Raw genomic sequence first — 27,563 nt, 5'->3', positions numbered from 1 at the left:
CTCAGCTCAGGTCTTGATCTCAGGGTTGTGGGTTCAGGCCCCACATTGGGTTCCATGCTGGGCATGGATCCTACTTAAAAAAATAAAATAAAATAAAAATATATGATGTACCTTCTATTGATTTTAATAATTATTGAAAACTATTCTGATTTAAAAGTAGCTTCTATAAAATGTCAAAGTAATATGCATTGTTTGTTTTCCTAATATCATGAATAAATAAGTATTTCTATTACAGTTGAATAGTACTACTAATATTTCTTAGCAGAAGTGTAGTATTACACATGGAAAGGTAGGCATTGCCCTGTATTCAAATTTTTGTGTTTGATTTCCATTAAAATGCTTTCTATAACTTATAAGGACAACACACACAAAAGTAAAAAGATGAGGTAAATATCTTACAGTTTTAGGGAATTATTTGAAACTTAATATTCAGATATTTTCCATGCTTAAGCTCTAGAATGATGCTTAAAAAGATCCTCTGAAACAAAACAAAACAAAAATAAACAGAAAGTCCTCCATAATGACAATGATATGACACATATCTGAACCACACAATGAATAGCAGGTTTCTTGGTCTTCTGAATAGGCAAATGATGTTCTTCCCTCTTATTACAGAGCAATCATGACTAAATTTTGCCAAAATTTTTGCTTCGGTGTGGGTTTACATGAGGCACCATGCTCCAGTTAAGAGCAACTAAAATGTCATTCAAAATTGCCATGCTATATAGCCCATGTGGAAAGAATGTCTGGTCAGTTTCTTGAATCTGACAGATGAAAGAGAAGTAGGAGGAAATATTCCTGGCTCAAAAGAGTCAAAATAAGTCACTTTCCAAGAAAATCGACAGCAAGAGAATCCTGCAGATAGAGATATTGCAAGTAGAGTCCAGAATCCTAGTAGCCCAGTATCTATGTTGTCTTTATTCTTCAAATTCTCAGCATGTTAACTCTTTTATGATCAGGTAAGCGATGGCGAGGAGGAAGGCGAGGAGGATGGCGAACAGCAGCGAACAGGGAATTGAGAGGCCATGGACAGGCCACCTCCTGGACTTGGCCACCTGCAACTGCCCAGAAAATGCCGTTGTGCTGATCGAGCAGAACCGGAGACCCGTCCCTGTCCCACTGGAGTAATGAGCCCTTCCTAGGCTCTGATGACACCCTGGCTGAGAATTCCTCCCATAGGCTGGGGGACACTTGGTTGCATCCGTCCTCGTCGTCCACTTCATGCTCACACCAACTGTCCCCCTGAGTGAAGGCTGAAAACGCCCGCTGGCGGGGCAAACAGGACAGGGGTGCTGAGGCATCTTCACAGGACAGCCAGGCGCCTCCTGCTCCCCATGAAACACACGGGTGAAGAGGGGCAAAAGTCGCCTTAAGGTGACCGAGTCCAGGTCAAAGTCACCAGGGCTGGCAAGAGCCAGCATCTTTAATTCTTTGGCTTAGTTGGTCCAGTATGTGAGTGCCCAAAGGTGTTTAGAGCTGGCAAAGATAACTCAAGAATGTTAGTCCAATCTTTACTTTTGAATTAGCAATGGGAGTTTTACCCCTGATTTATTGTCACTGATAGGATTAGGCTATCTCCTGACCTGACAGTGGCTGTTTGTTCTTACATTTTTGCTGTTGTTGTTTTTGTTTGTTTCCTTAAAATCATTATCTACCAAGGTCAGTTCTGCAATTTCAACAAATCCCAGGAAGTTCTGCAAGAAATGTGCTTTGGGAAAATAGCATAGATCACAAGATGTCCGGGAGCCTAAAATGACTTTTGTCAAGAAAGATATGTCTCATCTTTCTTTTTCTGGGGACCCCTAACTCTTTCTGCTTACAGAAGGGCATACAAAGAGAGACTGTTGTACCTGGGAGTTAGAAGATTTTGGTGACTTTTTAGAATAGTATCTATAGCATGATTGGTACAAACCATACTACAGTAGGTTGAGGAATGAGAAAAAGGAGGATGGCAGGAGAGAAATCAGACAGTAGCTTAAGGGACATTTAGGGGAGAGGCAGGAAAAAGAAAACTATTTCAGACTTTTGTAAAAATATGCTGTAGAAGTTCTAAACTACATTTTTTTTTAAAGATTTATTTATTTATTTGAGAGAGAGAGAGAGAGCAAGAGCAGAAGGGGCAGAGGGAGAGGAAGAGAGAATCTCAAGCAGACTCCAAGCTCGGCGGGAAGCCCAGGGCAGGCCTGGATCCCAGGACCCTGAGATCATGACCTGAGGCCAAAATGAAGAGTCCCACACTTAACCAACTGGGCCCCCCAGGTGCCCCTCTTTTTTTTTTTTTTTTTTAAGATTTATTTATTCATTTGAGAGAGAGAGAGAGCGCGCGCACATGGGCAAGCAGGCGAGGGAGAGAGAATCCTCAAGCAGACCTCTGCTGAGCAGGGAGCGCACCCCGGGCTGGATACCAGGACTCTGAGACCATGACCCAAGCCGAAATCAAGAGCCAGCTGCTTAACTTACTCAGCCGCCCAGGTGTCCCTCTAAGTTACATTCTTAATTATTTTATTGAAAAAATAAACTAGTGAAATAAGGGTTTACACAGATTTATGCAAGCTGGGGCTCCTGGATGCTCAAAAGTGACCCACCCATGATAGTGTAACTGACCAAACATCCTGTTGTCGGATGTGCAGCAAAGCCTGAACACTGTCACCAGTTTTTGTGGCAGAGAAAAAGGGTTTTAATGCAGGGCACCAAGCACAGAGATGGGAAAAAAAATTTTCAAATCCGCATCCCCAAGGAAAGGGAAAGCTGAGAATTTATAGGAATTTACGGGGTGGGGGGTGTCTTGAGCGTGGATGTAGGTGACTGGTGGTTGGAAAAAGGTGAGGTAAGGGGAAGGGAAGGTATCACTGCTTCTCGCAGGCGCCACCTAATGACACGCTTGTACATCCCTCCTGTGTATAAAAAATGAATGGCCTGCCAACTTGAGAAATGGACAGGAGGATCTCAGGGTGTGTCCTCATAGAGGCTACTTTCCTTCACCCTTATCCCTTCTGCACAACTGCAAGAATTCCTCCTGGTTTACTCCAGTTTTAGCTAGTCTCATCGGTGGTCAGTACCACTTCTGCAAAACAGGCTCATAAATCAAGTTAGCTAGAGTTTCTTAAGGGTAGCATGATCAAACATTTGCTACCTTAACCTATCAGTTTCAGTAGTTCTGAAAATATTTAAGTTACTTTTCAACATCAGGATTATCTATGCCAATTCATGTATTTATCTGAGATAAACTTGGTAACTAAAATGTTAAAAACTATTTTTAAAGCCTTCAACCTAGCATAGGTAGGGCTTATCTGTACGAAAAAGATTATTTATAAGTGCAGAACATTTGGTAAGTAAAATCTTTAAACTGAAATTTTTCTTCTCCTGCGCACTACTCCATTCCCAATCCATGTGGAATAGATTTTAGTCATCGGTGTACAAAAAGTTGAAAGGGGGCAAGAATTTCTGTCTCCTTCAAGGGTCCTTCTAGCTGGACTGAGAATCAAATCGACATGAGACAGATTATCAGGAGAAAATAAAATTTAATAATCTATGTGGGGAATCAACGCAGACATGGAAATTCTAAAGATAGTTAGGCAAAATGAAGTATATGTGTCACCCTGAACTAAGGAGGGGGGGGGTAGGGGTCTGAGACTTCAGAAAAAAGGAATGCAATTCACAGGACAATAAGCAGAAAAGCAGATGTTTGGTAATTAGATGCTTGCCCTGCCATACAGATGGGTCACTCAAATAAAATTTATTTAGGCTAATAGCTCTCATTCTGGGAAAGACCCCTAATTTAGATTCTTCTATGTATTTAAGGAAGGGGCAAAATTTCTCTTGAAGTGGTAGGGTCTCCACTGCCTTCAGCTCAGAATAATCTTCATGCCAAAGAGGCCCATCTTGGGGTGGCCTGCCCTCAGCTCCTCAGAGTCAAAGTAACAATGCAAACTACTTGTCCCTAATTGCAAAGGGATTTATTGCTTAAAAAAATAGATAAAATATTTTGTACAACAACAATACCATATCTAATAGAGACTTCATAAACATACCTTTCTGTTCTGTCTACTCACTGTCAAATGATGGTTAATTCCCACAGTGCGGCCAATAGAGAAAAATCAGAGGTTAAAGTTCTGCTGTTTTGGCTATGACCTAAGAGTCTATAACACTTTGTTATTAGTTACCTATTGCTGCACAAACAATTGGCTCTAAATATGGTGGCTTAAAATGACAACAAACATTTATTATCTCACACACTTTCTATGGGGCAGGAATTCTAAAGCAGTCTAGCTGGTTGGTTCTGGCTTGGGTTTTTCTTTATGAGGTTGCAGTCACATGCCAGCAGTCATTTGAAGGCTTGACTAGGGCTGGAGGATCCTCTCCCTAGATGGTCCACTCACATGGCTGATAAATTGGTGCTGGAAATTGGCAGGAGGCTTTATTTAGTTCCTTACCCTAAAGACATCTCCATGGGACTATTTGAGTTTCCCCAGTGCACGGTGACCACCTTTCCCAGAGTGAGGGATCCAAGAGAAAGAAGGCTTTGTGACCAGGACTCAGAAGTTGCACTTTGTGATTTCTACAGCATTCTATTGATAGCATGGTCCGGTCCTATCCATTGTGACAGGGGAATACACAGGGGTGAGAATTCTAAGGATGAGGTTCACTGGGGGCCATCCTGGAGCCTGGATCCCACATATTTATCATGGAGATGCCAATGTGTTACTTTGTGTGAGTCGGTTTTATAGTTCTTGCACAAAGACAGGGATTGATGCTCACATTAGCAGTGAGTCTTCTTTGCACTGACTTATTCGCACATGCCTAGTAATCGCCACTGTAACTTCTAGCAAGTGAGAAAGTTATCTAGCAAGTTAGATACTGTCTGGACTTCAGACAGCAGGAGGATTGGCTGCTGGCATTGCACAAAGCTGGTTAACCCCAGAGAACAGAGGACATGGGGAAGAGGTTCATTTTAAGTACCATACCAATAACAGGAGTGTCTATGGGGGAAAGTACATGCTGCTCTGATTTTTCGATGCTGCTCTTTCCATTATATCTCTGTGCTAAAAATTTGATTGGTACAAAAGCCAACTTCCTTCAGCAAAGGGTAGGGTGAAGGTGTCATTCTAGGTTTTTAAAATGTGTATGTTTGCCTTAATGCCTGTATTTTAAATACTTATACATTTCTCCCTGATGACAATAGTGGTGAGAACCTAGGAAACAAGCGCTAAAGTGTTCACTCTTTTCTCTTGTTTTCCTAACATGCATGTATCATCTATTTGAGGATATGTGGAGGTCATTTTCCACACCTGCATTTAACAATTATATAAACATATATGTATTCTCTCTCTAGACGCTTATAAATTCCCACTTCAAAATACCTCTCAGACTGAATCAAAGAGAGAAATGATGAAACATATTTTAAAAAACATTCATTTTCAAGTGTGAACTAGATCTCATATTCTAGAGGCACCTCTCAGTAGTTACACACAAATCTAACTGAATGATTGAGGTCAGGCAATCCTACCACAAAAATATTAATAGGCTTTTGGCCACATTGAAATTTGTGTTGTCCAGATGCTTTCAGGCATAATTGTGATGATGTTGAGATCTGATTCTAAATTGGCAATTTATTGCACTATTTTTTTAAGTTAGCAGCATTTAATTGATTTGAGAATTATTTCTATGTTTGATATTTGGAGGAGAATGACAAATACCTCTTGTCCAGAATAACATTTTAAGACAAATTTCACATGACAGAGTGTTCTGTGATGCCAAATGTTACTCTTAGCTATTTTCTACAAGAGAGCATAATTATGATATTTCCATCAGCAAAATTATTTTAGATTTTTTAATAAAAAATGGTTTGCTTTATGTCAATGTAGTTGAAAGATAGACTTTACTGATACATTGTAAAAAAATTCACTGTTTAGTGTTTCCATAGAGAAATTACCAAGTAAAGCAATCTCAGTGAAGACTATTTTGGACAAAGAAGCTCAAAATACACCTATATACCTTTTTCAATAAACATTAATGTCATCATGATAATGGTTTATTTTATTTTATTTATTTTTAAAGATTTTATTTATTTATTTGACAGAGAGAGACACAGTGAGAGAGGGAACACAAGCAGGGGGAGTGGGAGAGGGAGAAGCAAATTCCCCGCAGAGCAGGGAGCTGGATGCGGGGCTCGAATCCAGGACCCTGAGATCATGACCTGAACCAAAGGCAGACGACTGAGCCACCCAGGCGCCCCCATGATAATGGTTTATTAATGATAAGGTTTTGTTTTGTTTTTTTTTAATGATACTGTGGAAAGAGACTGAATTAAGACAGAAAAATAAGAGTTCCAGTCCTAACTCTGTTGTGTATTACTGTAATCTTGAGTAAGTCCCTTAATATCTTTGTTTTCAGTTCCATCAAGTGTGCCTGGGTTATAATCTACTGTGAGGATTAAATGAACAAATATATGAAATAATCCTGCTATAGATTCTAGAAATATTAGGTACTAAGTAAATATTCATGTCTATATTTACATTTTCTTTATTCTTTCCTCCTAGTTGCAAACTCTATTAGGTAACAGGTAAATCTAAGAAAATATGTTGCAAGAAGAAAAATCTTTTGTGTAATTTTGTGCCAAGTTATTTCAGCCATGCAATTTTGCTAATGGAGGTAGTTGGTTTAGGACTAAGAAGTATCTATAAACAAAAGTTTATTGTGTGTGATTTCTTGACAAATTTTATTGTTAAAATTCCTTATTTTAGGGAAACCATTATGTAAAATATTGAATTTAAAGTAGGGGCCAAATGGTGGGCAGCATGATGATGATGATGATAATCTGAATGCCTTTACAAGGAACATGACATTTGCAATTCTCTTTAGCTCCCAGCATTTCCTGCTGTTTTAATGGCTGGCTTCCTTCCTTTATACTACCTGAATAGTTCTTGTAAATATTCGTTTGTTGTCTGTGATTTCAAGCATTCATCCTAAGGATTTATTATTAAGCAAGACAATTTCCCTCTCCTGAGTTATGAGTGGAATGTGGAATTTGCCTACCAGAGCATCAGCTACAATAATACAAACTCAGATACTCGTGCTCATCTACTACTTTCAAAGGCCAAAGAAAAAGCAGCAGTAACAAAAATAATAGCTGATTATATCAAAACAGAAAAGGGCAAAACAAATCAACTTCCCCCTAAATAGATAAAAATGATCCACTTTGTTCTTTAGCTTCAGAACGGTAGCATACTTCCCTTCTGTAAATAGTATTGTGTCCAGCATAGCCTATTTTGTAACATGTCTATATCTAAGTCAGGAATCATAGACATCTTAGGATTCAACAGTTTCAATTCCAGATCCTCTGAAAACTGATAGAATTCTGTTGAATTCTTACCATCAGCTTTGGAGCTTGTATCTTCAGCAACAGGGACAACTTTTCTTAAAAATGTTTTCTTTCCCTTTAATTTGAAAATAATGTGTTCCAAATACTTTGATTTTTATTGCAATTATCATTACAAATTTAAGAAAAAGTAAATGTTATCATAACATATACCTAAGCATGAAACTAAAATTCAGGTTTTGTTCACTTGTTTTGCAAAATTGGCTTATATTACCTAATAATCTGATCATTGAATTTATAGCTAATATTTACTCAAGATTAGACATATCATAATTGGAGCATGTTCCAATAAAACTATGTTTGGCATTACATCTAGTCTCCTAGTGCTTCCCAGGATTTCTTTTCTTTCTTTTTTTTTTTTAAGATTTTATTTATTTATTTGACAGAGAGAGAGAGATAGTGAGAGCAGGAATACAAGCAGGGGCAATGGGGGAGGGAGAAGCAGGCTTCTTGCCAAGCAGGGAGCCCGATGTGGGACTCGATCCCAGGACCCTGGGATCATGACCTGAGCTGAAGGCAGAGGCTTAACGACTGAGCCACCCAGGCGCCTTCCCAGGATTTATTTTCATGCTTATTTTACTGTACTTGTTCCCCCCCCCCCTTTTATCTTCTTATGCTAACCTTCAAATAAGAAGATAGAGTATGGATAATAAAGTGAGGAGAATCCAGATGCCTCAGTAATGTAAAGGGCACTAGATTCCTCCAACTTAAAAACAACTTTATGATTTGGGATCAAATAGGTAGGTTAGTTTATAAGTACTGACATATTGGGGCACCTGGCTGGCTCAGTGGGTAGAGCATACAACTCTTGATTTTGGGTTGTGAGTTAAAGCCCCACGTTGGGCTCAGAGCTTACATTAAAAAAAAAAAAAAAGAAAAAAAACGTGCTGACATGTTATCTAATCATCAGAGTTATGAAACAGCAGGTACAAGAGCAGTTCTAGAGATTCATTTCTGTTGACACTTTTAGGACACTGGGGAAAAAGTGTGATTGTCAGTTATTTCATTTTGTTATTTTTTTAAAAGACCTGCTGATTTTTTTTTTTTTTTGGTGTAGCTCAGGAATCATTCTAAGTTTTCCCAACATGGCTCGCACATGATGCAGCCACTTCCAGCTGTACTTTTTCCTTTATTCTCCATTTATGTGATTTTTTCCCCCCAAGATACTTCAGGTTTTTTTACCTCATTGAAAAGTAATAACTTCCATATATAAACATGAAATAATGTTATTCCTTCATTTGCTCAAAACCTGTGTATTGAACATTCTTCTGGTTTTTTTTTTTCGTTAACGATTTTATTTATTTATTTGACATAAAGAGAAACAGCGAGAGAGGGAACACAAGCAGGGGGAGCTGGAGAGGGAGAAGCAGCTTCCCACGGAGCAGGGAGCCCGATGCGGGGCTCAATCCCAGGACTCTGGGATCATGACCTGGGCCAAAGGCAGACGCTTAACGACTGAGCCACCCAGGTGCCCCAATTCTTCTGTTTTTTGGGACAGGCACTGGGGATGCAAAGTCTAATAAAATATGGTCCACAGACAACTAAATGTACAAGGGGAGAAGTTCTGATAATGATGTGTAACGTGACATGGAGTTGCAGTGGGAGGGCATTCATGTCATCTGGGGTGGGAATTCTCAACTTCAGCTGCACATTAGAATCACCCAGGGAGGTGCTAAAAATCCCTATGCCCAGGTGACATCCCCAACCAATTAAATCAGAATCTCTGAGGGTGGGTCTCAGGCCCCAGTTTTATTTTTAGAGCTTCCAAGTGATTCTAATGTGCAGCCAAGTTTGAGAACCACAGGTCTGGATATTCAGAGATGGGGTCCTAGAAGAGGTGAGACTTGAGTTTTATTTAGAAGTGAGTAAGGAAAGGGTTAAGGCATAGGCAGGGAGAGAGAGGGGACTGCTGGCTGGGCTCTGAAACTATTCCTGGCAGGCAGAAGCCTAAGCCAAAGTGAATAAGAGATAAGGAAGCAGACCACCTGGCCTCCAATGGTTGGGAATATTTTTCTCTGGTGGCTATAGTATAATCATAGAAAATGGCTAAACCTCAAGGAATTAAGTCATTAAGGGTGTTATCAATAGTCCATGCTCAAACCAAGCTGGCACAAGAATTTCATGGCCACAAGCTTCCCAGTCAGTTCCCAATAAAAGACTGCCACTAAAAGCCCTCAGTGGCAACCCACTTGGGACCCCTCTCACTCTAGAGAGCTTCTCCTTTCCTTTCTGCTCTCACTTTCACCTAATAAACTTTCACTTCATTTCACCCTTTTGTGTACACTAGATTCATTCTTTGACTCCGTGAGACAAGAACCCTGTAATCCTGTAACAGATGTATGAAGAGATTAGGGGATGCCATACTAGGGAGAGAGGGAGTCTTCTGAAGAGGCAAAGGATTATGAAATAACACGACAGGTTTAGGCAACTCATGAGTTATTCAGTACGGCAGAAGGAAAAACAGTGAATGGACTGTTCTAAGTAAGGTAGGTAGAGAACTAATCATCAAAGACATCGACCTATTTATTTTCAACAGAAATGATTGTCATAGTCTGAGACAAACTGGGCATAGGAAATAAGGAATGAGTTTAGAAAGGAATAAAGATCTAAAGATTTAGAAGAATAAAGATAGGACACTAGGAGTGGATGACTATGAGGAAGAAAGGAATAAACCAAGATGGATAGGGTAGCACCCTCTGGAAGGAGCTAGTACTTCAAATAACTTAGGCAGAGGGGCTGCCTGAGGCAGGAAGGAAGAAAAAATTTTGATTAATGTAGGCCAGGATTATATTCAATGTGGAAATCAGACAGGATTAATGTTTCTAGACAACTGTTTCCTCGTGTGTAATTTCATAGTGTGGATCGGGACGATAGTGCCTGGCCAAGGGGGTAGAAGGAACTAGGTAAGAGGTCCATGTCCTCTGTTACCTGGCCAGAGGGATCAGGACTCAATTATTTCAGGCGTGGAGAATCAGAGACCTGGTCTGAGGAGCAGATAGTGAGGTTGTTGTTTGATGCTTACTTTAATAACCAGGGTTTGAAATCTTTCCTTTCCACACCTCTCTGCTGCTCCTTACTCTGCTTTCTCCTCCTATCTCCTGCACGTCCATCTGAGTATGGAGAGGGACCACTGACCTATTTCTAAACCTCATTTATTACTGGGGAAGAAACTTCTTTTTTTATAAATATTTTATTTATTTATTTGAGACAGAACGTGAGAGAGAGAGCACACAAGCAGGGGGAGAGACAGGCAGAGGGGGAGGGAAAAGCAGACTCCCCGCTGAGCAGGGATCCCAATGCGGGACTCGATCCCAGAACCCTGGGATCATGACCTGAGCTAAAGGCAGATGCTTAACTGACTGAGCCACCCAAGCACCCCTGGGGAAGAAACTTTTAACATAGTGTTGACTAAACAAAATTTTCTCTGATTTGGGGAGTGGCTGTGCTCGAGCCTACAAAAAACATGCTATCATTATCCAAAGATGGAGGTATATGGAGATTGATAGTGACAGATTCTCACAAACCTATTTACTTCTTTTACAGGGTTCCATCATGAGAGCTCTGGTTTGCCTTTGCAGAAGGGCATCTCTCTTAGATGTAGTTTGTAGCCACAGAACAGAAATAATCAATTGACTAGGGCACCTGGGTGGCTCAGTTGGTTAAACGACTGCCTTCGGCTCAGGTCATGACCCTGGAGTCCCAGGATCGAGTCCCACATCCGGCTCCCTGTCAGCAGGGAGTCTGCTTCTCCCTCTGACCCTCCCCCCTCTCATGTGCTCTCTCTCTCTCATTCTCTCTCTCAAATAAATAAAAAATCTTAAAAAAAAAAAAAAAGAATCAATTGACTGTAGAGGGTTAAATAGAGCCCATACCCTCAGGTTGATTTGCATGGAACTAAATGGGCAGACTTGACAGAGGAGTATTAATAAATACACTAGTACTCAGAAAATAAGTATATAGCTATACCAGCAAATTTAGGGCCTACCTGTGTCTGTAACCACATACCCTGCCCACCACTTGTTACAAAGGGCCCACTCTCTCTGCTTTTATTTGTGACAACACTTCCATGAGTATACTGGATTCCACCCTGTTAAAAGATTTTGGCTCTACAATTATCCCCTTGGCTCTTTATTAACAATTTCCTTTTCCCTGCTGGACCTTTACCACCAATTACCAACACATTGCTGTCTTTAAAAATAACCCTGACCTCACATTCCCCTCCAGGTACCAGTCTTAGTTTTCTTATCTTCTTTATCTTAACCCATTTATTATCTCCATTTTTCTTAGTCCTTTCAAGAAGGGCCATCTCTATTCCCTCTTTCTACTTCTTTACCTCAACTTTCTCCTGAACACACTCCAATAGGACTTTCATTTTCTCTCTTCCCCTATAGTCACTCTTGTAAAGGTCATTAATAACTTTCAAATTGCCCAAGTTGATGGCCAAATCTTAATTCTCATTTTACCTGACTTTATTAGCATCATTTGGCAACAACTAGTCCCCGTATCAAGCTTGAACCCTCTCTTCTTTTGACTTAGGGTACTGTTCTTGGCTGGTTTTAACCCACACCTCACTGGCTACATCTTCTCACTTACCTTGCTTTTATTTCCTTTTCTTAACTTCTCTATTGCCCCTCATTCCTTCTCAAGTTACACCCATTCGCCAGGTCATCTTATCCAGTCCAATGACTTTGATTTCCATCAATGTGCTGACTCATATTTTTATCTCCAGTCTTTCCCATGAGTTCTAGACTCATTTATCAAACTGTCTTTTTCAAAATCTCCATGTGAATCTTAAATAGATATTTTATGCTTCAAACAGAAATTCTTCATCTACATCAGTTTCTTCCCCAGTGTTCCCTTACCTCAATACTTCAATTATAATTCTTATAGTTGATAGAATTTATGTTATTTTCTCTTGGCTACCTCTTTGATCTGTACCGTTTGCTACTCTTTCTCTTGACTCATTATACTAGCCATATTGATCTCCTTCCTGTTTTTGAAAATGCCAGGCACACTCCCACCTCAGGGCCTTTGCACTTTCTGCTCCCCCTCCCCGAAATGTGTTTCCCTGAGATATTCTTGAGGCTTACTCCCTTACATCATTCAGGTCTCTGCTCAAATGTCATCTTTTTAGAAAGCCTTTCTTGTTAACCCTAAAACTAAAAGCTTTTAAACATAATTCTCCATTCTATTTCTGTTTTATTTTTCTTTGAAAAACTTATCACTACCTAAGATTATGTTATTTATCTGTTTACTTTTCGCCTGTCTTCCTTTTTTTTTTTTTTTAAAGATTTTTTAATTTATTTTTCTTTTTTCTTTTTTTTTTTTTTAAAGATTTTATTTATTTATTTGAGACAGAGAGAATGAGAGACAGAGAGCATGATAGGGAGGAGGGTTAGAGGGAGAAGCAGACTCCCTGCCAAGCAGGGAGCCCGATGCGGGACTCGATCCCGGGACTCCAGGATCATGACCTGAGCCGAAGGCAGTCGCTTAACCAACTGAGCCACCCAGGCGCCCCTTAATTTATTTTTCAACAGAGAAAGAGAGACAGCAAGAGAGGGAACAGAAGCAGGGGGAGTGGGAGAGGGAGAAGCAGGCTTCCTGCGGAGCAGGGAGCCCGATGTGGGACTCGATCCCAGGACCCTGGGATCATGACCTGAGCTGAAGGCAGACGCTTAACGACTGAGCCACCCAGGCACCGCTTTTTTTTTTTTTTTAAGTTTTTTTATTTAAATTCCAGTCAGTTAACATATAGTGTAATATTCGTTTCAGGCATCTTTCTTACTAAAAAAAGCTCTAAGAGGGCAGGGATTTTGTCTGTATTGTTCCCAGCTTCATTATTTGCATCTCGTATTGTGTGTAGCACATAGTAAGGAGTTGAGTAAATATTTGTTGACTGCTGATCAAATGAGTGAAAGAGCTGTTTATGAAATGAGATTCACCTGGATAAGAATGATGAAGGTTGCTGGAGGGGAGAGGGGTGGGGGGATAGGGTAGCTGGGTGATGGACATTAAGGAGAGCATGTGATATAATGAGCACTGGGTATTATATAAGACTGATGAATCACTGACCTCTGAGACATCTGAAACCAATAATACATTATATGTTAATTTAATTTAAATAAAAAATATGAAAAAAAGAATGAATCATTTTGTGTTAAAATGATCTGATATAGTTTCTTGATTATTAGAAAACTTTTTGGGGCACCTGGATTAGTCAGTCGTTAAGCATCTGCCTTCGGCTCAGGTCATGATCCCAGGGTCCTGGGATCGAGCCCCGCACCGGGCTCCCTGCTCTGCGGGAAGGCTGCTTCTCCCTCTCCTTCTCCCCCTGCTTGTGCTCTCTCTCTCTCTCGTTGTGTCTCTCTCTGTCAAATAAATAAATAAAATCTTAAAAAAAAAACTTTTTATCTATGAGGAAACCATTATTTTTAGGCTTGCACCTAGAGTTGTATTCGATATGCCCTCATAAACAAATTTCCAAGCAATGTGGCAAATTGTTCTTTATCTTATTCTAATAATTAATCTGGTGTTTGAACTCAAATAGGAAACATTAATTCCCCTTTGTTTTCTCAGAATTTGACTTTGTTATATACCCAACAGTTCTCCACCCCCTTCATTTTTCTATCATTCCTTTATCTTAATAATGATACATAAAATACAAAAGAGAAGGTAGAAGCAATCAGTTAGACTCTAGTGACGCGGTCTATGTTCTACGTCAATGGATAGGTTTTAAATGGAACAGAGCGGGGCGCCTGGGTGGCTCAGTCATTACGTGTCTGCCTTCTGCTCAGGTCATGATCTCAGGGTCCTGGGATTGAGCCCCGCATCGGGCTCCCTGCGCAGTGGGAAGCCTGCTTCTCCCTCTCTCACTCCCCACCTGCTTGTGTTCCCTCTCTCGCTGTGTCTCTCTCTATCAAATAAATAAAAAAATCTTTAAAAAATAATAAATAAATGGAACAGAGGATGAGCTGTATTTTTCCCAAACTGCCTAATTCATAGAGCTAATCTGAGAAAAATGATTTGGCACACAATTGTAAAGGTTAGCTGACAAAGCAGATCGTTGAAATGGCTTTTCTATCTTCCACATTAAGATGTCATTTTAAAAATTAGTGCTATATATAATAAAATTCTGAGTCTGGAGGCTTGTCTTTTTCATGAAAACCTGAAACCTGAGCCATTTATTTCGGCAGTTGTAAACATAAATCCCCATGGCTCATATTATGTTAGTAATCAGAAATGGCCCTTTGAGTAAGCGTTTAAGCATCAATAGCCTTTGAAAAATGTATCAATTCTGTGTTTTCTTTGATAAAGAGGAAAGGTGAGAAGGAGAACTAAAAACATGAAAGTGAGCAAAACTTAAAAATACTAAAAATATTTACAACAGTAAAACCACTTGTTATGTTGTGTTTACATTTCTATAGTTTGTATTTTCAGATTTATAAGGGTTCAATTTTATTTCCAAATTAAACAACAGACAATGAGTAATGTAATATAAAATTGATTTCATTCATCAACTTAACTGGGAAGTATTAGAGATGCCACATTGATATATAGCATCTAATCAAAGGAAAAGCACCCAGTTGCTGATTTCAATGGCTCATATGATAATAAATCCTCAATCCATGCTAGAATTCTGTGATGTTCCTAAGCAACAGTAGTCCTCCAGTGACTTCATTATGATCATGTTAATGTGTGTTTTTTCTCAAGGGTAGTTTGAGAAGCAAACTATAACTATTACGAGTACTGGAATTACAGGGAAAATCCCAAATAGCATATTATTTTGATATTATAAATAGTTCTATGCATAACAACAAAGTATATGAGGTTTACAATGATATTTAGGGCTTGGGGGCTCTTTTGGTATAGTAATTCATGAGCTTTCTAACCTCAGGCTGGGGACATATTTGTAATTTACTTCATTTCTTATAATTCATTTCAGGCTGGAAAGACTCTCAGGTTACACTTTGAAGGTTTCACAAGTGTAATAGCTTGTGATGTGTTTGTGATTCTAGTGATGACTTTAGATATTAAAACTGCAACTCTCATGATATTTACATGGGATCTGCCACTGACAACTTAAGAGGGAATGGTAGTTTCCGGCTTATGAAAACACTTTCTATAATTTAGTAGTTGATATCCATTAAAAAAATTCAACCTTAAAACATCTTAATGCCTACTCAAAGCTCCTTACTTTCTAGTGATGAAACCCACAAACTTAAATACAATTTAGTTTAAATACTGGCAAATAATGAGAGACTTTAGAAACATCAGAACTTCTGTATCCAAGCGAGCATTATCTTCTTCAAGGGTGTTACCTTAGCAGTCTGTGTACTCCTTTCAGTGACTCTGCCTTTCAAAATATATTGTCCTCAACAAAGGAAATCCTCCTCCACCCTTTTTCTTGTGGAAATCTACCCTCTTACCAACTTTCTTAGTGTGCGGCACACTATTGTTACTGTAACTGTAGTGTTGTATAGCAGATCTCTAGAATGTTTTCATCTGAAACTATTTACCAACTGAACAGTGTATTGGTTAGGATTCTTCAGAGAAACAGATGAGATGCATACATATTTATTAATTGTATATATCATAAAGAGATTTATTATAAGGAATTGCCTCAGGTGAGTATGGAGGCTGAGAAGTCTCAAGATCTGCAGTCAGCAAACTGGAGACCCAGGGGGGCAGACGTAGTTCCGGGCTGAGTCCGAAGGCTTGGACACCCAAATTATTAATATTTTCTTCTTATGGATTTTGGGTAAGACAAGGCAGGAAATATATGATTACAGTAAGATTTAGTAATATTTGTGAACAATTCTTGAATAACATTTTTCAGTCTGTGTATTTGCTACTATTGATATTTAAAGTAAGTATACAATACCAGTTATGTATTAGTTTCCACTTAGTATGGCTAATTTCTAGATGATCATAATGAGAAATTATTTTTTAAAATGAAATAATAGATGGCTAGGGAGAGTAGAGAATCAAGTTTGTTAGAAAATATTTCTCTAGGATTGCCTGGGTGGCTCAGTCAGTTAAGCGTCTGCCTTCAACTCATGTCATGATCCCAGGGTCCTTGGATGGAGTCCTGCATCCGGCTCCTTGCTCAGTTGGGAGCCTGCTTCTCCCTCTCCCTCTGCTGCTCCCCCTGCTTGTGCTTGCTCTCTCTCTCTCTGACAAATAAATAAATAAAATCTTCAAAACAAACAAAAAAAAGAATGTATTTCTCTAATCTTCCAATACTATTTCTTCCTTTTCTCCCCTACCCACCATAAATTATAGTGTTTAGTGATATTTGCCAACCCTTGGCATATTTAGTTTATATAACCTAATGTTGCTCAGGGGAGAAATATATTTACAGTGCCTGTCTGTAAGAAGACAGAGTATTCTACTGTACATCAGACTTGTCCTGTGAGCTGTCCTGGAGCTTCAAGACCTCAAAGAATCTATGTCTTTACTTAAACATATTAACCAGCATGGATATACATTAAACAATAAGAGAAAGAGTCTACTTTTTAAATGTAAAATGACAAATTAATTAAGTGACATAAGAAAAAGAAAAGAAAAAAAAAAAAAAAGAAAAATTCCCCTTCCCTCTCTCGCTGTCTCTGTCAAATAAATAAATAAAATCTTAAAAAAAAAAAGAAAGAAAAAGGTCCCCAGAATTAGGAAGTGGTACTAGTAGTTTTCTTCATGACTCTGGAAGTTTTAATCTGTAATATGGTAGTATGGCAGTATGGCAAAAAAAAAAATATATATATATATATATTTTTTTAATTTGTATTTGGTTGAAGATAATTTTATAGTTCAAACTGAAGGAAAATAAGGAAAGAGCTTAGAGATGTGGACAGAAATCTAAAAAAAAAGACTAGAGTGAAAGTTCTAGAGAATAATCAGTAATTGAAATACTTAAGGAACACTTCCCTACACTAATTTGCATATATGCATATGCATGTGTGTATATATTTGGGTGTATGTAACTTCCTACATTTGTAAGACTGTACTTTTACTTTTCTCTGTTATTATGTTCATACTAGGTGGTAAATAATAGAAGTGCATTTTATTTTAATTATTCATCAGTTTGTTTATTAATGAAATAACAAGTAGGATCTGATCCTAATTAGCAATATCAAGCAGTTCTCCAGCATCAGAGCTTCAACCAATTCATTTTTTGCTCTTGTTCTCAAACTCATGCTTTCTATTTATTTTGTTGTTCAGAGAAGAAAGAAAGGAGCTAAGTTTTTCTTTGAGCACATACTATTGGTCATACATCGTGCTAGAAGTTTACATACAAACCATCTGATTCTTATAACTTGCTAGGTAGTGTTAAACTCAGGTCTGCCCGACTTCCAGCCCATGCACTTTTTAACTATTCATAGTCTTTCTTTTTTTTTTTTTTTAAGATTTTATTTATTTATTTGAGAGAGAGAGAGAATGAGAGAGCACATGAGAGGGAGGAGGGTCAGAGGGAGAAGCAGACTCCCTGCCGAGCAGGGAGCCCGATGCGGGACTCCATCCCGGGACTCCAGGATCATGACCTGAGCTGAAGGCAGTCGCTTAACCAACTGAGCCACCCAGGCGCCCCATAGTCTTTCTTGTTAAGTGTCACAGAACTCAAGATAGTTGATATTTAACAATACAGTTGACCCTTGAACAACACAGGCTTGAAGCGCACAGACCCACTTATATGTGGATTTTTTTAGATAGAGTACAGTACTGTATATGTATTTTCTCTTCCTTATGATTTTCTTTCTTTTTTTTAAAGATTTTATTTATTTATTTAATTGACAGAGAGAGAGAGACAGCGAGAGAGGGAACACAAGCAGGGGGAGTGGGAGAGGGAGAAGCAGGCTTCCCGCGGTGCAGGGAGCCTGATGTGGGGCTGGATCTCAGGACCCTGGGATCATGACCTGAGCTGAAGGCAGACGCTTAACGACTGAGCCACCCAGGCGCCCCTCTTCCTTATGATTTTCTTAATAACAGTTTCTTTTCTCTAGCTTAGTGTATTGCAAGAATACAGCATATAATACATAAAACATACAAATTATGCGTTGACTGTTTATGTTATTAGTAAGGTGATTCAAAAGTTATACATGGATTTTGGGGGTGCCTGGCTGGCTCAGTGGGTAGAGCATGCGACTACTGATCTCAGGGTCATGAGTTCAAGCCTATTGGGCGTGGAGCCTACTTAAAAGAAAAAAAAGGAATACTTGGATTTTTGACTATGTAGGGTGTTGGCATACCTAACCCCTAAGATGTTGAAGGGTCAGCTGTATTAAGCAGAAAATCCTTTTGCTCTTACAAAGCATCTTTCTTTCAGTTGCCAAAATAGTATCATAAAACCCGTTGTATTACTTTATACTTTTGCTTAAAATTCTCTAGCTCCTCATTTCCTTCTTTGTGTAACGTCAGGAGTCTTAAAGTCAGATTCCTCTCTGCATTTGCGGATTCTTCTTCTGTATACCCACACCCACTTTGGGTCCTGTCAAAACAAATTTACTTTAGTTCTCTGAATCTGCCTGGGTTCTTTTCTATTTCCCTGTTACACATTTGCTCTGCCTGTAATGCTTTTATTCCTTAATCCAATGACAAATTTCCACCCTTCTGTATTAGTCTGGGTCTCCAGAGAAGCAGAACCAATATAAGATCTACATGTAAGATTTATTGTAAGAAATTGGCTTGCATGATTATGGAGGCTGAGAAGTCCCAGGATCTATAGTTAGCAAGCTGGAGACCCAGGAGGGCTGATGGTATAGTTCTAGTTTGAGTTGAAAGAACTGAGAACCAGGAGAACTAATGGTGCAAATTCTAGTCCGGGTCCCAAAACAGGAGAAAACTAATGTCCCAGCTCAAAGACAGGCAGATAAAGCAAATTCTCTGTAACTCCACTTTTTTGTTCTATTCAGGCAGAAAGCAATCTACTTTAAGAAGTCTATGGATTGAAATGTTAATCTCATTCACAAACACCCTTACAGAAAGGCCCAGAATAATGTTTAACCAAATATCTGGGCTCCCTTGGGCCAGTGAAATTGACATAACATTAACCATCACACCTTCCTTTATATTTAACATTTAAGGGCCATCTATGCTTTTAAGCCTTTCCTGAGCATTCTGGGCTGAGTTAATTGTTTTCCTTGGCATGTATGGCAGAGATCACTAGCTGTTCATCCACTGTTCTTTCCCTGCTGGGCACACAGTTAGACCACATTACCCAAACTCCTTTTTGCTTTGGTGTGGCCATGTAGCCTTATTTAAATTTTTCACACAATCTGCTCTTCTCTGTTCTCCTGTCTGTTAGCTGTTTCCTTATACTGACAAGGAACACATTTGTTACTCTTCCACCCCGCCTCAACCCTACTGTCCTATTGGTTAAATTTTATGTGAGAAATAAATTTTATTGTATTAAGCCACTGATTTGGGGATTTATCTTTTACAACAGCAAGTGTTACCTAATACACACATTGTAACAGATGTTCTTAATGTCCCTTCCCATATTGTTACAATAGCTTTGAGCTACTGCTTCTGTGGTAGGGAATTTCTGGCATACTGACCAGTTTGCATCTTAAGCACCTGAATTTCTTTGCTTCACTGTCTGAAGGTTTTCTCTGGCACCTTAGAAGCTTGCCATGCACTGTGGCAACCTGGAAGAGTGGGAGAAAGCCTCAGCGGATAGGAGGCAGAAGTCAGTGGATCACGTGCTTCAGCCTTCCCATACATCAGTGGGACAATTGTGAAGCATGTTTTACATGGTTCTCAGAGGGCCCACAGTGGGATTTAGTCCCAGAGCCCATGTGGTAACCTGCTCTTTAATACCTTCTCATTTCTCCTTTCCTCAACCCCTGGTAACCACTATTCTACTCTCTGCCCCATTAATTTGAGCATTTTAGATTTCTCATAAATTTGGAAAGATGCAGTATTTGTTCTGTCACTGGCTTATTTCACTTAGCATAATGTCCTCCAGCTTTATGCATGGTGTTGCAAATGGCAGGATTTCCTTCTTTTTTTTTTTTTTTTTTTTTTTTAAGGCTGAGTAATATTCCATACATTTTCTTCATCTATTCATCCGTTGGTGGACATTTAGGTTGTTTCCATGCCACAGACTTTCTAGGAGGCTTGTGGGTTGCTGCTGTCCACTGAAGGTTTGTGACCCCTGCAAATTTCTGTTGAATTCTAGGCCCCAGGGCAACAGGGTGTGGAGGTGGGGCCTTTGGGAGGTGAGTAGACTAGATGAGGTCATGGGGGTGAGGCCCCCCCGAGGGGATCATTGTCCTTATAAACAGAGGGAGGGACACACAAGTTGAGGGCAGACACCCGCCTGCAGGCAGGAAGCAGACCCTCAACTTGATCCTGGCGTCCCTGTCTCTGTAAGCGTCTGGGCTCTGCTGCTGGGCCTGCCCAGTCTGTGGCCTTCCCTTACAGCAGCCCCAGGGACTAACACAGTTGTGGAGGAATGAAAAGGCTCCAAGTAAACGCCTTAATGTCCCTCGATGGGCAGCAAATGGACAAGCCCATGGTGGTGCGTCCACACCATAGAACACCCCTACCCCTCAGCCAGCACGGCACTCACACCAGCTGGGGGGGGCCTCAGCACCCGCGAAGCCAAGGGAAGCAGCTGCGAAGGTCTTTGTATGGAATGCTTCTGACTACATGACATCCTGGCAAAGGCAAAGCGATAGGGACAGAAAACAGACCTGCGCTTCCGGGGGTGGGGGGGGTGGGGGGGTGGGGGGGGAGGGGGACATGGGGGTGATGGCAAAGTAACAGGACAGAATTTTGTCATCATCAGATCTACCAAGGGACTCTTCTCGTCCAACCCCTACATTTCACTGGAAGCAGGATCAGAGAAGTCAAGCCATGGTTCTCAGGTCACACAGCAATGCAAAGCCAGGCATGATGGCCCAGAGCTCCTCCTGTCCACAACCACGACACTGGGGCCGCCTCCTCAGAGGAGCCGTGTGTTTGCTGAGTGACTCTCAGCTGGGCGGAAAACAAGGCAGTCGGGCTCTCTAATCTTTGCTCCCAGAGGAGTGGGGGGTCCTATTTCCATCCATTTTACTTGGCCAGCGCTCCTCGGTTCATCTGAGCTTTACAGAAACCTGGCTTCTCAGGGGACCTGTCCCAGGGTGGTGTGACAGGGCCTAGATCTGGAAGCCAGGCCTCTCCCGGGGCTGCCTCAGCCGGCCACAGGCCCCCGTCTCCACGAGGGCCCCGAGCTTTCCCAGCCACCCTTCCAGGCCCAGCACCATCCAGAAATTTACAACAAATTGTTGTAAATAATGCAGCAATGAACATATGGGTGCAGATATCACTTCAAGATAGTGATTTTATCTGCAGATATATATTCAGAAGTGGGATTACTGGATCAAATGCTAGTTCTATTTTTAATTTTTTTTAAGATTTTATTTTTTTAAAGTAATCTCTACCCCCAACACGGGGTACCAACCCCAAGACCAAGGGTCGCATGTTCTATAGACTGCGCCAGCCAGGCGCCCCTCTATTTTTAATTTTTTAGGAACTTCATAGATCTCCGTTTCTTTAGGGTCGGTTGTTGGAGCTTTGTTTCCTTTGGTCGTATCATCTTTACTTAATTCTTTCTGATCTTTGTATCTTTGCGTTGGTTATCTGTGCACTTGAGTAAGCAGTCTCTTCCAGACGTTACAGGGAAAGACCTTCACCAGTTAGCTCAGTTTGGGGTATTGGACAAGTCAGCTGGTGGTATCTGGGAGCAGGTGGGGCTGCTATGGGAGTTTCTTGTTGGGTGAGGTAGCTGCCTGTGCTGAGGCTGGGTGGATCTGCTGGCTGGGCTCTGCATTCAAGTGAGACTGCTGGGTTGGCTCCCCGCTCAGGCAGGGCTGCTGGCCACACTCTGCGGTGAGTTTGGGGCCACTAGCTGTGCTCCCCAATCGCCTCTGGTCTGGTGCGGTTGCGGGCTACGTTCCCACGCAGGGCAGCGCCACTAATGCATTGGGCGATTGTGCAGGGCTTGCAGGCTGGGCGCCGCCGTCACTCCTGGTTGGATGAGCCTCAGGCTGTACTCTGATTGGATGGTGCCACCCACAGGATTCTGGGTTCGGGTGGCAGCCGGTCGGGTTTCGCAGTTGGACCGGGGGCTCAGGCTGTGCTGTGTGATCCGGCCGTGACTCAAACTGCGTCCCGAAGTTGTGCAGGACCACAGGTCAGGCTTCGAGCGCAGGTGGGCCGTTGGCTCTGCTCCTCTAGGCGGTGAAGTTGCTGGCCCGGCTCCCTGGTGTAGGGGGGCCTTCAGCTGCGTCCCGCAGTTGGGGGTGGGGCTGTGCTCCGTGGCCTGGTCGGGTGGTGTCCTGGCTTCCTTGTCGGGTGTGGCTGCTGAGCGTGCTCTGCCACTGGGCATGGTCACTGGCTGGGCTCTTTATATGGGCGAGGCCACAGGCTGCATTGTGCGGTGGGGCAGGGTCCAGTGCCAGGCAGCGCTGCGGGATGCCGCTGCTGTTCGGGGTCCCTGGTTCTGTGGCCCTGGAAGCTGTGTTCAACAGCTGGGCATGGCTGCTGGCTTGGCTCTCTGCCGGGAAGGTAGGCTGTGTTCCACAGCAGCTGGCTGTCCCTGGCCAGACTTCCGGACCGATAGACTAGAGGCTGCGTCGAGCAGTTGGGCAGGACTGTGAATTTGCAATGTGGTAAATGTGTAGTTGCTCCTCTTACCCTTCCTTTTCAGTTTTGGGGTCCAGGGGGTTGCTTCGGCTTTATCCACCGGGTTCTGGAATTTTCACACTGGTGCCTTGTCTATGGATAGTTGTTAGTTGGTCTTGTGAGGGGGACTGAAGTCAGAATGAGCTAAGTCGCCATAGGGATGACGTCCCAGGGACAGAGTTGTGGATTCAAATACTACATCCCTAGTTTAGTAGCTGTATGATCGGGGTCAGTTGTCGACCTCAGAGAGTCGGGGACCTGGGGCGGCGAAGGAACTGAGAAAAAGAGACGACAGTATAGCGAGGCACGGGGGACCCCGAGCAAACAGCCCGAGGCGCAGAGGTTTATTTTCCATACTCATGTACCTTCTACAGCAGGGGTGTAGTAAGGCACATTCCTCCATGTACACAGGATTAGTCAAGCACGTAAGAATCTTTAAAACAGGATAAAGGAACAAAGAGGGGAGTGCACAGTGTGCTGTTTACAGCTGTCTTCCTATCTACTAAACATCTGCTGCTGCGTACTTTAGAACTGACCACACACATCGCAAGGGCATTTCTTTCTTTTTTTTTTTTTTAAGATTTTATTTATTTATTTGACAGAGAGAGAGACAGCGAGAGCAGGAACACAAGCAGGGGGAGTGAGAGAGGGAGAAGCAGGCTTCCCACTGAGCAGGGAGCCCGATGTGGGGCTCGACCCCAGGACCCTGGGATCATGACCTGAGCCGAAGGCAGACGCTTAACGACTGAGCCACCCAGGTGCCCCAAGGTGATCCTTTCGGGTTATTTTTAACCCTGCAATCTCCAGTTTTCTCAGAGATCTCGGAGTCTGAGCAACCATGCACCAGTGGTTGTTGTGGCATTCTGTTTCCCACAGTCAGTTACTTAAACCTCTCTGAGGCTCAATTTAAAATGGGACATTTAAAGTGAGGATACTAAAGCTACCTTAGAGATTGTGATGAGATGACAGTGTCTGTTGGACGTGGCTTCTAGTAAATCATAGCTTCCAAAGACAGTTGTGTTTAAATTTGAATGACTATCAATGGGAAGTGAAAAAGTTTAGCTATTTAAAAAGTTTTCATTTTGCAGATAAAATTTTACCATTCAGAGAGACAGAGGAACTTTCTCGGGTTTCCTTCTCACAACACTTGTAACTGTGAAATAGATGCGAGAAGTTGAAAGCTTTATGTTTCTGAACTGGAAGCCCCTAAGGGAGGCAGGCAAGGAAGGAAAAACTCACATTTAAAGAACGAGGGAGAAATGTTTGGTTGCATGGTCATTTCTCTAAAGATGACTCCATCAACCACTGCATGGCAGTGACTGTGGTTCTCGACCTTTCTTTTGTTCATGGAGCCCTTTGGGCCAGGCTTGAAAATGCTTAGATGGAGTGAACATGAGGAAAAGAAAGTAATGGCAGGTTAGGCTAGATGTGGGCCTGGAAACAGGTCATCTAAGATTCTGTAGATCAATATCATCTTTGGGCCATTGAAAAATTTTTTTTTAAAGATTTTTAGAATTTTATTTATTTGACAGAGAGACAGGGGTGGGGAGTGCACAAGCAGGGGTAGTGGCAGGCAGAGGGAGAGGGAGCAGGCTCCCCGCCAAGTGGGGAGTCCAGATGCGGGACTCCATCCCAGGGCCCCAGGATCATGACCTGAGCCGAAGGGAGACACAACTGGCTGAGCCACCCAGGCGCCCCTGAAAATTTTTGAGCATGAATGAAAGTGTTTGTAACTCAGCCAACACTATGTGTCCATGATAATGATGTGATTCTGGAAGTGAGGAAATTGTGCTGGCATCTTCTCCTGGCCCAGAGTCCAGACTGGTCACTCCCATGAGCTCACTCTCCCACCTGTGTTCTGGAAGATTCCTTCTCTGGCCTTTGCACTAAATGATAAACATCTTTCTTTTCTTCCTTCCTTTCTTTCTTCCTTCCTTCCTTCCTTCCTTCCTTCCTTCCTTCCTTCCTTTCTTTCTTTCTATCCTTCTTCCTTCCTTCCTTCCTTCCTTCTCCTTTCCTTTCCCTTTCCCTTTCCCTTTCCCTTTCCCTTTCCCTTTCCCTTTCCCTTCCCCTTCCCCTTCTGTTCTTTTCTTTCTTGACAGGAAGGGCAAAGAGAGAATCTTAAGCAGGCTCCATGCCCAGCACGGAGCCTGAGTGGGGCTTGATCTCACGACCTTGAGATCATGACCTGAGCCAAAATCAAGAGTTGGCCCCTTAATAGACGGAGCAACCCAGGCACCCCAACACATTTCATTTTTGAGCTTTTACAAGCCTGAAGAAATACTACCAGATGTTCTGTTATAGCTGAAAAGACTGGTGGAGTTTTGTTCAGTTTCTTAGGGTCAGCAATCCTGGAACAGCTCAGCTGAGTGTTTCTTGCTTAGGGTCTTTCATGAGGCTGCATTCAAGATGGCAGTGGGGGTTGCAGTCTCTGAAGGCGTGGCTGGGGTTGGTGCATCTGCTTCCAAGAAGACTCCCTCATATGGTTGTTGTCAGGAGGCCTTAATTCCTCACCAAATGGGCCTTTCCACAGGGTTCTTACAACATAGTAGTAGGACCTCCCACAGAGCAAGCACGTGAGCAAGTGAGGAGGAGGTGGTGGAAGGTTTTAAAAGACATTTTCTCTTTCATCCTGCCTTTATGCAGAATGGTTTGCATATGCTTCTCACTAGCTCTTTGATCCCAAAGAAAGAACCAGATTCATATTACCAGATTGGAACTCCTTTTTGGTCATATAGAAGGTATTGCAGATGCCTCATCCAACCTGTGGGTGGCTTGACTCACCCGTAGTCAACAGACTGTCCTTACTCTCTTCCTCCACTTCCCAGTGTCACATAAGCCATAGGTTCGGTCAGTGGTTGAAAGCAGATTTTTTCAGCTTCATTTTAGGAATAAGAGAGTCTCATTTAAGTCTCTGTCTTCCATGGAATTTTGCCTTTGCTACCCCACTTAGTGTTAAGTTCTGATGCACCCATGCTTACGCATTAGCAATTCTGTTTGCTTGGAAAGCTCTTTTCCAGAATTTCATATGACTTTTTTACTTTACCTCTTTAGAGAATCATTCATGACTGACCCATTTAAGGAAAAATGCTGTTATTGTTCTGTATCTCCCACAAAAGTGTAAATTCTGTGAGACAGGGACTTTGTTGGGTTTGGGTTTGTATACAGTTCTATTGCCCAATGCAATGCAGGGAAACTGGTATGTAGTGTGTACTCAGTAAATATTTTTAAAGATAAATAGATGAATAAAATTATGGCATTGTAGGTAGTAAGGTTGTATGTACTTGAAAAGGGAGAAGGGAAGAAGAAAGGAAATTAACATCAATTGACAAACTATTATGTGCCTGTTCCCTGTACTAGATACCTTGGATACATTATCATACTTAATTTTCACATATCTATGAGGCCAAGATCAAAATCATACCACTAATTAGTGACAGAGATAGGTTTTAAGGTCTCAGTATACTGAATTTTTATTTTTTTATTATGTTATGTTAATCACCATACATTACATCATTAGTTTTTGATGTGGTGTTCCATGATTCATTGTTTGCGTATAACACCCAGTGCTCCATTCAGTATGTGCCTTCTTTAATACCCATCACCAGGCTAACCCATCCACCCAGTATACTGAATTTATATATCAAATAGTTTTAAGTACATGAGGATTACTGACTATATAAAGTAAGGAAGCAATAAATTCTGTTGTGTTGTAAATAATATTTTATGAACTATAATTGTAAGCTGTAAACATGAACTATTTTGTGGTTTTCAATATTCCACTACCAACAAATAGGATCTTGGAAATGTAGTTGAGGGCGCCTGAGTGGCTCAGTTGGTTAAGCGACTGCCTTCGGCTCAGGTCATGATCCTGGAGTCCCGGGATCGAGTCCCACATCGGGCTCCCTGCTCGGCAGGGAGTCTGCTTCTCCCTCTGACCCTCCTCCCTCTCATGCTCTCTGTCTCTCATTCTCTCTGTCTCAAATAAATAAATAAAATCTTTAAAAAAAAAAAAAAAGAAATGTAGTTGATAAGTGAAGTCTATGCTGGGATAACTCTTTGCCTTCAGTCTTTTTTTTTTTTTTTTTTTGCGCAGGACTAATCATGAGAGCCCCAAACAGCCGTTGGGGCTGAAAACTTCTTTTGATCAAGTGAATTACTGTTGCCTTGAATTTACTTTCTTTGCAATAAGTGAAGGAATGGATTAGATATCCCATCTTCTAAATAGCCATCAAAAATCCTGGTAGGATTCCCATTTTTCTCCGAGCATTAAGTCTTTAAAATTGCAAATGCTTAAGTGTTCAGGGTTTTTAGTAATATACTTTCTTGGAAAATATATCAAAATGAAGTTGTCAGAGATCCCTTAAATCACTGCTGAGCAAATAATCCTCCAAGGCTATCAGGGTCTAAGGGGATTTTTATTCAGCCTAGGGGTTATTTTGTTGACAAGGAGCTTACTAAACACTGAATAGAAGAAAACCCATTTATGAGAAATGGGCCAGTTGGTGCATCAAATCAG

General features: G+C 41.4%; 1 long non-coding RNA gene and 1 pseudogene across 1 annotated transcript in view; one reads left to right on the top strand and one right to left on the bottom strand.

Moving 5' to 3' along the window:
- Positions 1-706: 706 nt before the first annotated feature.
- LOC123838542 (ADP-ribosylation factor-like protein 6-interacting protein 6) lies at positions 707-19,619 on the bottom strand (annotated as a pseudogene).
- A 2,852-nt stretch (positions 19,620-22,471) lies between these two features.
- Positions 22,472-27,563, top strand: part of LOC123839042 (uncharacterized) — a 467,480-nt gene continuing 462,388 nt past the window's right edge. Inside the window, exon 1 of the long non-coding RNA XR_010410242.1 lies at positions 22,472-22,553. This is a non-coding gene — a long non-coding RNA (uncharacterized LOC123839042). The remainder of the gene's footprint in view (positions 22,554-27,563) is intronic.

Source organism: Mirounga angustirostris, unplaced genomic scaffold (genome assembly GCF_029215605.1).
Source record: "Mirounga angustirostris isolate CCGP_5_RB_7025 unplaced genomic scaffold, mMirAng1.0.hap1 SCAF_3, whole genome shotgun sequence".
Classification (NCBI taxonomy): domain Eukaryota; kingdom Metazoa; phylum Chordata; class Mammalia; order Carnivora; family Phocidae; genus Mirounga; species Mirounga angustirostris.
This window is presented reverse-complemented; position numbering and strand designations above follow the sequence as displayed.